Raw genomic sequence first — 12,241 nt, 5'->3', positions numbered from 1 at the left:
TGCATTTCTCTTCCTATCACGTGGGGGAGGCCGAGAGAGGCTTCAAAGGGAAGGAAAGTTATTTCCTTCCCTTTGAAGTCTCTCTCTGTGTTTTGCAGCTGAATTGAAAGCAATCCGGCTGTCAAAACGCCCACTAGACACCAGGGATTTTATTTTTTATTTTTGATACTGGCATAAGGGAGCGACCCCTTGGACAAGGGTCGCTCCCAGGGGGGGTATTTTTTTGGAAGGCCTTTTCTGCCCCCAGCGGGGGCAGAAACCTCTCGGCACCAGGGATCATTTTTTTTTCCTTTTTGTGTGTTTCTGTATTTTTGGAGGTAGGGAGCGACCCCTTAGGCAAGGGTCACTCCCCTAAGGGGCAAATTATATTTAGGCCATTTCTGCCCCGCTTGGGGGCGGATTGGCCTATTTTTATGAGGCTAATCTGCCCCCAAGGGGGACAGAAATCACTAGACACCAGGGAGTTTTTTCTTTTTCTTTTTATGTGAATTTCACGCAAGAGGAGTGACCCCTTAGGCAAGGGTCGTTTCCCTGGGGGGGCAAATTTATTTTAGGCCATATCAGCCTATTTTGATTAGGCCGATCTGCTCCCAAGGGGGGCAGAAACCACTAGGCACCAGGGATTTATTTTTTTGTTTGTTTTACAGATGGGGAGCGAGCCCTTGGAAAAGGGTCGCTCCCCTGGAGGGGAAAATTGTATTTAGGCCATTTCTGCCCCCTTTGGGAGCCGATCGGCCGATTTTTGCTACGCCAAGGGGGGCAGAAACCACTAGGCACCTGTTTTTTTTTTTTTAGCGCCAATGTCACGCAAAGGGAGCGACCCCGTAGACAAGTGTCGCTCCCCGGGGGAGTTTGTAGGGGGTGCAAATTTATTTTAGGCCATTTCTGCCCCTGGGGCAGATCAGACTATTATTAGGCCGATCTGCCCCCAGGGGGGGCAGAAACCTCTAGGCGCCAGGGCATTTTTTTTTTTTTTTTTTTTTAGAGATGGGGAGCAACCCATTAGGCCATTTCTGCCCCCCCTATTGTTATTAGGCCGATCTGCCCCCGGGGGGGCAGAAACCTGTAGGCGCCAGGGAAAATTTTTTTGTGTGTGTTTTTTTGGTTGTTTTTTTAGAGATGGGGAGCGACCCATTAGGCAAGGGTCGCTCCCCTAGGGGGCAAATTGTATTTAGACCATTTCTGCCCCCCTTGGGGGCCGATCGGCTGATTTTAGGTCAATCTACCCCCAAGGGGGGAGAAACTACTAGGCACCGGGGATTTTTTTTTTCTCGCCAATGTCACGCAAGGGGAGCAACCCTGTAGGCAAGGGGAGCTCCCTGGGAGAGGGTGGGTGGGCAAATTTATTTTAGGCCATTTCTGCCCCCCTGGGGCCGGCTGAGCTAGAGGCCAAAATCCACAGGTAGGCACTTTGCAAAAAACACCTCTGTTTTCTGTGAAAAATATTTGATGTGTCCACTTTGTGTTTTAGGCCATTTCATTTTGTGGGCGCTAGGCCTACCCACACAAGTGAGGTACCATTTTTATCGGAAGACTTGGGGGAATGCTAGGTGTAAGGAAATTTGTGGCTCCTCTTCAGATTCCAGAACTTTCTGTCACCGAAATGAGAGGAAAAAGTGGTTTTTTTGGCCACATTTTGAGGTTTGCAAAGGATTCTAGGTAACAGAACCTGGTGAGAGCCCCACAACTCACCCCATCATGGATTCCCCTAGGTTTCTAGTTTTCAAAAATGCACAGGCTTGGTAGGTTTCCCTAGGTGCCGGCTGAGCTAGAGGCCAAAATCTACAGGTAGGCACTGCAAAAAACACCTCTGTTTTCGTAAAAAAATGTGACGTGTCCACGTTGTGTTTTGGGGCATTTCCTGTCACGGGAGCTAGGCCTACCCACACAATTGAGGTATCATTTTTATCGGGAGACTTGGGGGAAAGCTGGATGGAAGGAAATTTGTGGCTCCTCTCCGATTCCAGAACTTTCTGTCACCGAAATGTGAGGAAAACATGTTTTTTTAGCCAAATTTTGAGGTTTGCCAAGGATTCTGGGTAACAGAACCTGGTCAGAGCCCCACAAGTCACCCCATCTTGGATTCCCCTAGGTCTCTAGTTTTAAAAAATGCACAGGTTTTGTAGGTTTCCCTAGGTGCCGGCTGAGCTAGAGGCCAAAATCTACAGGTAGGCACTTTGCAAAAAACACCTCGGTTTTCTGTAAAAAATTGTGACGTGTCCACATTGTGTTTTGGGGCATTTCCTATTACGGGTGCTAGGCCTACCCACACAAGTGAGGTATCATTTTTATCGGGAGACTTGGCGGAACGTAGAATAGCAAAACAAGTGTTATTGCCCCTTGTCTTTCTCTACATTTTTTCCTTCCAAATATAAGAGAGTGTGTAAAAAAGACATCTATTTGAGAAATGCCCTGTAATTTACATGCTAGTATGGTCACCCCGGAATTCAGAGATGTGCAAATAACCACTGCTCCTCAACACCTTATCTTGTGCCCATTTTGGAAATACAAAGGTTTTCTTAATAGCTATTTTTCACTCTTTATATTTCAGCAAATGAATTGCTGTATACCCGGTATAGAATGAAAACGCACTGCAGGGTGCAGCTCATTTATTGGCTCTGGGTACCTAGGGTTCTTGATGAACCTACAAGTCCTATATATCCCCGCAACCAGACGGGTCCAGCAGACATAACTGTAAGCTAAAGAGTGTGATAGAAGAAATTAAAACAAGACCGTAAAACTGGTTATTGTAAAATAACTGTGCGAAGCTGAATAAAAGATATCTAGGGCAAAGTGCACAGCGGCCTAGTATGTTAAACTAACGTGCATGAAGCTATATTAAAAGTGGCTACACTACAATACAGTGTAGGGAAAATATGCCAGCAGTGGTTGAAGAGTTCCTCAATAGATGCAGTTAGAGAACACCTCACTCTCCTGTCTAATAACACTGATTTACAGGACTTTCTGTTAGGCCACAGTAAACAATGCAGAAAGCGCTTCTTATGTGAAATATATAATGACATTTGGATGCTTCCTCAACAAAAAGCTGCTGCCCAGTTAAGGCAAACAGACCAGGAAAATTTACAGAAGACATTAGCTGTTGTAGATAATGGGATTAATACCCTGTCTGACCAGATATACACCCTAAATAACACTGGCCCTCATTACAACATTGGCGGTAAATGCCGCCTACCGCCATGCTGACGGCCGCCAACATACCCTGACCGCTACGGGTACTATGACTCACACAGAGAAATGCACCACTATACAGACACCCACACAAGTACTCCAGACCAAAGGTCGGTTATAAACTGGCAGTACCAAAACCCACACCGTTATGCCAACAGGAATACGCCCACAGTATCATGACCCACGAATCACAGCAGAGGTCTTTCAACCACGGTAAGTCATTGGTGGTACACACTGCCGCGCACATAATACACACACACTTACAAAACTCCACCACATTGGACAATTCAAACTACACACACACGACACACATACACCCACCACACCCACACACCCATACCACTATAAAACACACACCCACATTACCCACAACAGTTTCAACAAAAAAAAGATAGCTGATAGAGAGAGAGAGAGAGAGAGAGAGAAGCCAGGAGCACCCACTCAATGTGAGCCACAGAACACCATCACCATACATCATCCACACACCTCACAGCACACACCACAACACATCACCCCACACATCCTCACACACACCATTCACACCACATCCATGGCACCCCAAAGACACCCCAGGTTTTCAGAGGAGGAGTTAAGGGTCATGGTGGAGGAAATCATCCGGGTAGAGCCACAGCTATTCGGATCACAGGTGCAGCAGACATCCATTGCAAAGAAGCTGGAGCTATGGCGGAGACTCGTGGACAGGGTCAACGCCGTGGGACATCACCTCAGAAGAAGGGATAACATCAGGAAGAGGTGGAACGACCTACGGGGGAAGGTGCGTTCTGTGGCTGCAAGATACCAGGTAGCCGTACAGAAGACTGGCAGTGGACACCCACCTCCAACCCCACAACTAACAACATGGGAGGAGCAAGTCTTGGCAATAATGTATCCTGAGTGCCTCGCAGGAATAGCAGGACGTCTGGACTCTGGTAAGTCAAATCTTTACTACTATATCCCCCACCCTACCTGCATGCCATCGGAAACTCCTACCCCTACCCTCACCCCCATCACTCCCCTACCTCACAAATACCCCACTATCACAACCCACCCATCCCAATACCAACCTTGCATGCAACACCTATGCATGGACACCCAGCACAGACCTGCATGGACACCCATCACTAAAGCATTCCCATTAGAGAGAATCACCTAGCCCACAAAATCACCATGCACACAAGGCAAAGCTGACAGGGCAATCACAACCATAGAGGGAAACACAACCATGCACAAGATGACACATGCAGATACAATAACACTGCATTTACATCCCCACAGGACCCCAACAACAACCTCATCGGAGAGGAGGTGACACCAACATCCAGTCCACCCACAGAAGAGGCCCAGAGTGACGACAGCAGCTCTGCACACCTGGATCACGATGACCAACCTGGCCCATCAGGGACCTCTGCACAGTCGGGTACCCAGTCACAGTCCCATACCACCACAGACCCTCCCCCCTCAGGAAACACTAGCACAACACCCACCAAGCGGGCCCATACCATTGTCCCCAGGACACGTCAATCAGCAGTGTGTCCACCACTACAGGTACCCCAGGCAACACCACAAACCCAAGACAATCAGGGACCTGGGGTCAGTGGCAGTGGGCACACGGTTCAGGGGACAGAGGCACAGGACAACAGGGAAGCTGGGATTACTGCTGTGTGACAGGGGCAGAACAGGCCCAAGGAACCCACTCTCCACGAGGCACTTGCAGTGATCCTGGGAGCATACCTGGGGACCAGGGAGGACCTGAAGGACATCCACACCATCCTGGTCACCATTGCAGATGTGCTGGCTGACATGGCCAACACCATGAGGGAGGCAGTGACACACCAACGGGCCCCTGACACTAGCCACACAGAAGAACAGCCCTCCACCTCCGCCGGCGCTAGTGGACAGGAGGCCCCGTCACTGGAACAACAGGCCACCAGCACCCCACCCCCTGCAGAAGGAGAACCACGCCGCAAATGGTTCCTGCGATCCAGGCAGAAGCCAGAGAACATTGCCAATACCCCCGCCAGGCAATAAGGCTCTCCTGATTGTTACCCTTGTGTCCCTCTCTGTTACCCTGTCCATTGCTCCCCTTCCTATTCCCCATTGGACAATGCACCTGTGATACAAAGAGACTGGACTCTAACTGCACATTCCTCCACCATCACCCAAGCCCACTACACATCACCCTCAACCTCTTAGCACTTAAATAAAAACCCTTGGAACAAATACACGTCTGGAGTCTGTCAATTGATTGAAAAATGTATTAGTTCAACAATCTGTAAACATTGCAATTCATATGTGCAGTTATATATACATTTGTATGACCTGCAGTGGGCAGCAGTAAACACACCAGAGATCTGAAAATAGAGATGACAAAGGGTACAGTAAGTGGACATAGACACAGGGAAATCATGCTGCCATGTCCAATGTCCAACACAAAACTGCAATGTAAAGTGAACTTACAGTGTCTTACCTGTGTGTCACTGGAAGTACTGCTGTATGAGAGCACGTCTGTTGTCCACATCTTCATCCTCTACCTCCTCTTCCTCACTGTACACAGGCTCCACCGCTGCCACAACACCATATCCAGGCTCATCCTCCTGCAGAAAAGGCACCTGGCGTCTCAAGGCCAGGTTGTGCAACATGCAACGATGATCTGGCACACCTTCTTGGGTGAGTAGTACAGAGATCCACCTGTCAGATGGAGGCACCTGAACCTGGCCTTCAGGAGGCCCAAGGTTCTTTCATTTATCCACCTTGTTCTCCCATGTGCCTCATTTTATCATTCCTCTGCCCTTGTCCTGGCATTCATCACTGGGCTCAGTATCCATGAGAGGTTGGGGTAACCAGAGTCACCTGCAAATATCGATGGATACCTGTCAGTCACACACTCACCCTTAGGGACAACCCCATACCCATACGCCAATACTGTATATACCAGGTGGGGACCTTGGGCACACCTGTTATCCACACCCTATGCCTCTGGAGTTGAGCCATCACATATGGAATGCTGCTATTCCTCATTATTAAAGCATCATGCACAGAGCCAGGATACTTGGCATTCACATGGGAGATATACTGGTCCGCCAAACACATCATCTGAACATTCGGAGAGTGATAGCTTTTTCTATTCCTGAACACTTGTTCATTTCTTCGGGGGGGGAGACAAATGCTACATGGGTACCATCAATGGCACCAATGATGTTGGGGATATGTCCCAGGGCATAAAATTCAGCCTTCACTGTGGTCAAATCCTCCACCCGGGGGAATACGATATAGCTGCACATGTGTTCAAGCAGGGCAGACAACACTCTGGTCAACACGTTGGAGAACATTGGCTGAGACATTCCTGATGCCATGACCACTGTTGATTTGAAGGAACCACTTTCCAGGAAATGGAGCACTGACAGGACCTGCACTAGAGGGGGGATACCTGTGGGCTGGCGGGTAGCTGAAATCAGGTCTGGCTCCAATTGGGCACACAGTTCTTGGATTGTGGCCCGATCAAGTCTGTAGGTTAGGCTAATGTGTCTGTCCTCCATTGTTGCCAGGTCCACCAGGGGTCTGTACACTGGAGGATGTCTCCATCTCATATGCATCCTGAGCTGTTGAAGTCTAGGGAGGAAAATGGTGAGCAGAGGGTCATATTTACACATCTCTTGAAATAATGATGCATATCTTCATTTACAGAACCAGTATGTGAATCTGGGAGTCAGTTGATGTGCCAATGTCTGCTGTGACACAGTTAGGTGCCATGGCCTGTGCCCCCCTGAAATGGCAGCTGCCTGACCTGTGAGGAGCACCTCCATCTGCACTGCCGCAAGCATTGCCGCAAGCTCCGCTGCAAGCACCACTAGTGTCAGCAGCAACAGCCCCAGTGGACAGCCGTCCGAGGCTGCAGGGGAAGAGCTGGAGCCTCCCCCCACCACTGGCAGCACCAGCACTACCAACACTGTGCAGCCGTAGCTGCCGGCGGCTGGACTGTAGCCCTCCCTCCATGGACTATCATGCATCCTGGTCACTGCAAATCTCGTGGCTCTGACACCCAGGTGAGGGACTGTGATCTGGCACCCCCCATGTGCTGCATCACTGGGCACCAAGCCCCCTCCAGAACCAGTGGAGAAAGGCATCCACTCACCCTATCCTTGGCAGGATGAAGCACACTGGGCACCAAGCCCCCTCCAAAACTAGTGGAGAAAGGCATCCACTCACCCTATCCTTGGCAGGATGAAGCACACTGGGAAAAAAGCCCCCTCCAGAACCAGTGGAGAAAGACATCCACTCACCCTATCCTTGGCAGGATGAAGCACACTGGACACAAAGCCCCCTCCAGAACCAGTGGAGAAAGGCATCCACTCACCCTATCCTTGGCAGGATGAAGCACACTGGGCACCAAGCCCCCTCCAGAACCAGTGGAGAAAGGCATCCACTCACCCTATGCTATGCAGGATGAAGCACACTGGGCACAAAGCCTCCTCCAGAACCAGTGGAACATATCACCCACTTGAGATACTGTGGCTTTGCACTCCCCAGGACCAAGCAGTGGGCAATCCACCCACTTGAGAGACTTGAGAGACAGTGGCTTCGCACTCCCCAGGACCGAGCAGTGGTCAAACCACCTGCTTGAGTGACTTGAGAGACTGTGACTTTGTTCTCCCCAGGACCAAGCAGTCTGCAAACCACCCACTTGAAAGATTTGAGAGACTGTGGCTTTGCACTCCCCAGGGCACCAAGCCCCCTCCAGAACCAGTGGAGAAAGGCATCCACTCACCCTCTGCTATGCAGGATGAAGCACACTGGGCACAAAGCCTCCTCCAGAACCAGTGGAACATATCACCCACTTGAGATACTGTGGCTTTGCACTCCCCAGGACCAAGCAGTGGGCAAACCACCCACTTGAGAGAATGAGAGACTGTGGCTTTGCACTCTCCAGGACCAAACAGTGGGCATGGAGCCCCCTCCAGGAACAGTGGTTTAGTACCATCTTCCGGCTGAGGTGCCCCCCCTTCCCCTTCCCCCTGAGGTGCCTGTGTGTTTTCGACCTGATGCCCCTGCAGTGTTCTCTCCATTTTGAGGCAGGAGTCAAGTGTGTGCTTGGCCTATGTGTTACAGCCCGGTGGGCCACAGACTATTTTTGTGTGGACATTGTCCCTCATTTTGTATATATTGTATATATTGTACATAATGTTTATTTATTTATGAATGTATTTCTCAAAATTTTTAATATTACACTCATTTTACTCTATTCCTTTTATTCCAGAGGGTTACCGGTGTATATGTTATGTTGTTGCATGTGTTTGTGTGTATGGTGTTGAAGGTGAGGGTGGGGGTGGGGGTATTGCGTGTGTGTGTGTGTCACTCTCTTTTTCCTCCCCCGTGTATAAGGGTGCAGTACTCACCGTGGTCGTCGTCACCGGCGTTGGTGTTCCTGGTATATGAGAAGATACACCAGCATGGGTAACACCTGTAGTTCGGGCTCCATGGTGTCCTGGTTCTTCCTTGAGTGTCAAGAGGTGAGTGGTTTACCTTCAAAGTACTGTTTCTGCCGTGCTTTTGATGGCGTCAGTACCGCCCTGGCAAAGCTGGCGAATGTGCAGGTTGTAATGGGGTGGGCGGTACATTGTCTTCTGCTTGTCTGTTGGCGGTAACCGCCGTGGTGTTTGTTGCTACTGCCATGGCAGTCTGAGTGTTAAAGTGGCTGTATGTGTTGGCAGTTTCTGCCATGGTCATGATTCCATTGTTGTTACTGCCGGCCAGCTTTAATACAGACCGCCAGGGTTGTAATGAGGGCCATTGTCTCTTCTGCTGTAGACATTATACCAACTGATTTGTCTTCCTTAGACCATGGACAAAGTCAACTGAGTTCCACTATGCAGTTGGGTTGGACACTTCAAACACTGAAGGCAGGTCACGTTCCCTGGCAACACATTAGTGCAAGGGCCATATTTTCTACATTTACTTTAAATTTAACACAACAACAACAACAACTAATGGCTAAGAAAGAAGCAACGTATTTCATGCTAAACATCGAAAAGTTAGAAAAGTTGCCTTTTACTGTGGCACCATCTGCAGAATGGTTAATACACAGGGTAATTAATCTGCCTATTTCCACACTACAATTCACATCCTGTTTAAAACACACTCCAGTAGGCAGATATGAAAGGCTGGGAGATAGGTACATCCATGAGTTGTGAGAGCTGCCCTTCTCATACAAATGTCTCAGTGACATGAAAGAGGTCTTTCTTAGCTGTAGTAAATACAAGACTTCTGTCAGCCATTCAATGGTTTGTAAACAGCTGTCCTTGCACGGGGTGTGTGATGCGTCTGCAGCGAACGTAGCTTTTTATCTGTTCAAGTCCCCTTGATTAGACCTGCGCTCCAGTGTTTTCAAACAACAGCTATGTTCTCCTCAATGGTGAAGACTTGTGGGATGCGAGCCGTAATAGTTTATGTTGGTTCAGGCTCTATTATTGTTACATGTTGTGGGAATGTACTTTTTCCTCCCACTAGACTAAAAGAGGTAGCTGACATCTGGCCCCATATTGCTACTTTTAATGTGAATTTTGACAAATTGAGCAGACTCAAAGCTTTATTGTTTCAAAAAAATGTGGCCCTTGCATCTGCATGCAAGACCTATGCACTTCAGGTGACAAAATCGGCAGCAGAGATACAGTCCCTTTTAAGTACCAACTTTCCGAAACAGTTTGGTGTACTCGTGGGATGAATATTTAATGCATCCAGTACTACTGGAATCGCAAATTTCTTTAAGGCTGTTGGTTCTGGTTTCATTCACACCTTCTCGTCCATATTTGGTTTAATATCATCAGCCATCCATTCAATATTCTCCACTATTTTCGGGGATTTCCAATAACTTTGGCAATAATAGTTGGCACTTTGCTGTTCCTACTTTTTATGCGCAATGGCTGTCCCATCGCAACAATGAGGAATGACATCACTCCCACCAGTACAGCTTTGTTGTGAATGCATGAGGCAGTACTTTGGAGCAACACTCCTGGAGGAATTGGAGTATGCCTGATCTTTGTCATTCAGACCGGTTTTGCATTGTGTGCAGTCCTTGTTTCGGTGCCTATGGTGCTCGTTTGAATATGCACTGGACGTTTGTCTTTACACACAGCGCTTGCTTTCATTGGATGCTGATCTGTTGATGTTCTCGCTGAGGGTTCATTACCAGACATGCACGTTGAGGGTGCGTTTGCTATAGGAAGCTGTTTATGAGTTGTCCTTCCTGGAGGATGCAGCACTGAACTCTTTACTGCGCATACCACAGAATGCTGCTGCCTTGGCTGAGGCTCAGGCTATGGAACACAAATGCTCCTTGGTCTTTCTCGGCGATGCTTTTCCAAATTTAACACCTGTTGAAGTGGAAGATCTCCTGTCTTCAATTGTCCCAGACTCAATTAGCAACTTCCAAAATGACTCTGACTCTTGAAATTCAGTGATTTTTACGCCACATGTTAACATTTTTTAATTGTCCTTTTATATATGCTCAAGTTTCCTTTTTATATATATCTGAAGTTGAGTCTTAGCAGCTTTATACATACTTAGGCTTTGCACCACCTTCAACCGACAAGAGGAGGGTGTAGTGTAGAGATTTTAGTTATGGCTCGATTCCCGTTATTTTAGCACCATAGGCTTTCCGCTGTACACTTTAACCTAGATGTATTTTATTCAGCTTCATTTATTTTTTTAACAATAGCCACTTTTGTTATCTTGTTTTATTTCTCTCTATCTAGCTGTTTTTGCTTAGGCCAGCACTACATTCTCAATAAATACATTCTTGTTCAATCTGTGCTTCTTTCAAGGCTGCAGTAAGATAGGTTGCCGGTGAATGTGGTAAATGTTTTGTCTCTGGTATTCATAGAAAAACACATATGCATGGACATTTTCTCAGAACATCAGCTGTTTTATTATATACACACTTGTCCCTTACACGTTAGAGGGAGACTCCAGCCAGAAGACCACACCTGTATGCTGATTGTTGAACGCTTCGCTACAGCTGCTTATGCCGACTTCAGTCGTTTGCTCAGATATGGGGGATGATGTCTTCCCAGGGGAACCTGAAGGGCATAATTAGAGCTTAACATGCTGTGCTCTACTATGGCCTAGGTAGAAAGTAGTCTACTGACTAGTGACAATATGGTAGCATTATTCTAATTCTGTCATGCTGTATCGTCCTGGTTATTGCAGTACATGCTTTTTTATATAAGATGCAGATGCTTCATTAAAACCCTATTGAAACATATACTGCCTCTGTTTGTCATTGTGTACGTGAGACTAATGTAACTGAGAGAAAATGGATTTCCTTGAGGGGTCAATTATGTCATGCGCTTGGCTGCCCAATCATCCCTGCTCTTGAGTAGGGATGAAGCACTGCTAGTTAGCCAGAACAAAACCCAGATTAGGGCGACAGGTGTCACCTGTAGTGGGTTAAGACTCAGGCGGTCATTCCAACTTTCCCGCTGGGCCGGCGGGCGACCGCCAAAAGGCCGTCCGCCGGCCCAGCGGGAAAGCCCCTGCAACGAGGAAGCCGGCTCTGAATGGAGCCGGCGGAGTTGCAGGGGTGCGACGGGTGCAGTGGCACCCGTCGGGATTTTCACTGTCTGCAAAGCAGACAGTGAAAATCTTTGTGGGGCCCTGTTAGGGGGCCCCTGCACTGCCCATGCCAGTGGCATGGGCAGTGCAGGGGCCCCCAGGGGCCCCACTGCACCTGTTCCCGCCATCCTGGTTCTGGCGGTGGACACCGCCAGAAACAGGCTGGCGGGAAGGGGGTTGGAATCCCCATGGCGGTGCTGCAAGCAGCGCCGCCATGGCGGATTCCCTGGGCCAGGGGAAAACCGGCGGGAAACCGCCGGTTCCCCTTTTCTGACCGCGGCTTAACCGCCGCGGTCAGAATAGCCCAGGAAGCACCGCCAGCCTGTTGGCGGTGCTTCCGCCGCCCTCCGCCATGGCGGTCATGGACCGCCAGGGTCAGAATGACCCCCTCAGTCTCCCACACTGCAGGTGATTCTGCCGCTCAAATCCAGCAGTCTCATTAGAA

The sequence above is a fragment of the Pleurodeles waltl genome, chromosome 9 (assembly GCF_031143425.1).
Source record: "Pleurodeles waltl isolate 20211129_DDA chromosome 9, aPleWal1.hap1.20221129, whole genome shotgun sequence".
Lineage (NCBI taxonomy): Eukaryota > Metazoa > Chordata > Amphibia > Caudata > Salamandridae > Pleurodeles > Pleurodeles waltl.
The sequence above is the reverse complement of the archived record's forward strand: the minus strand, read 5'-3'. Positions refer to the sequence as shown.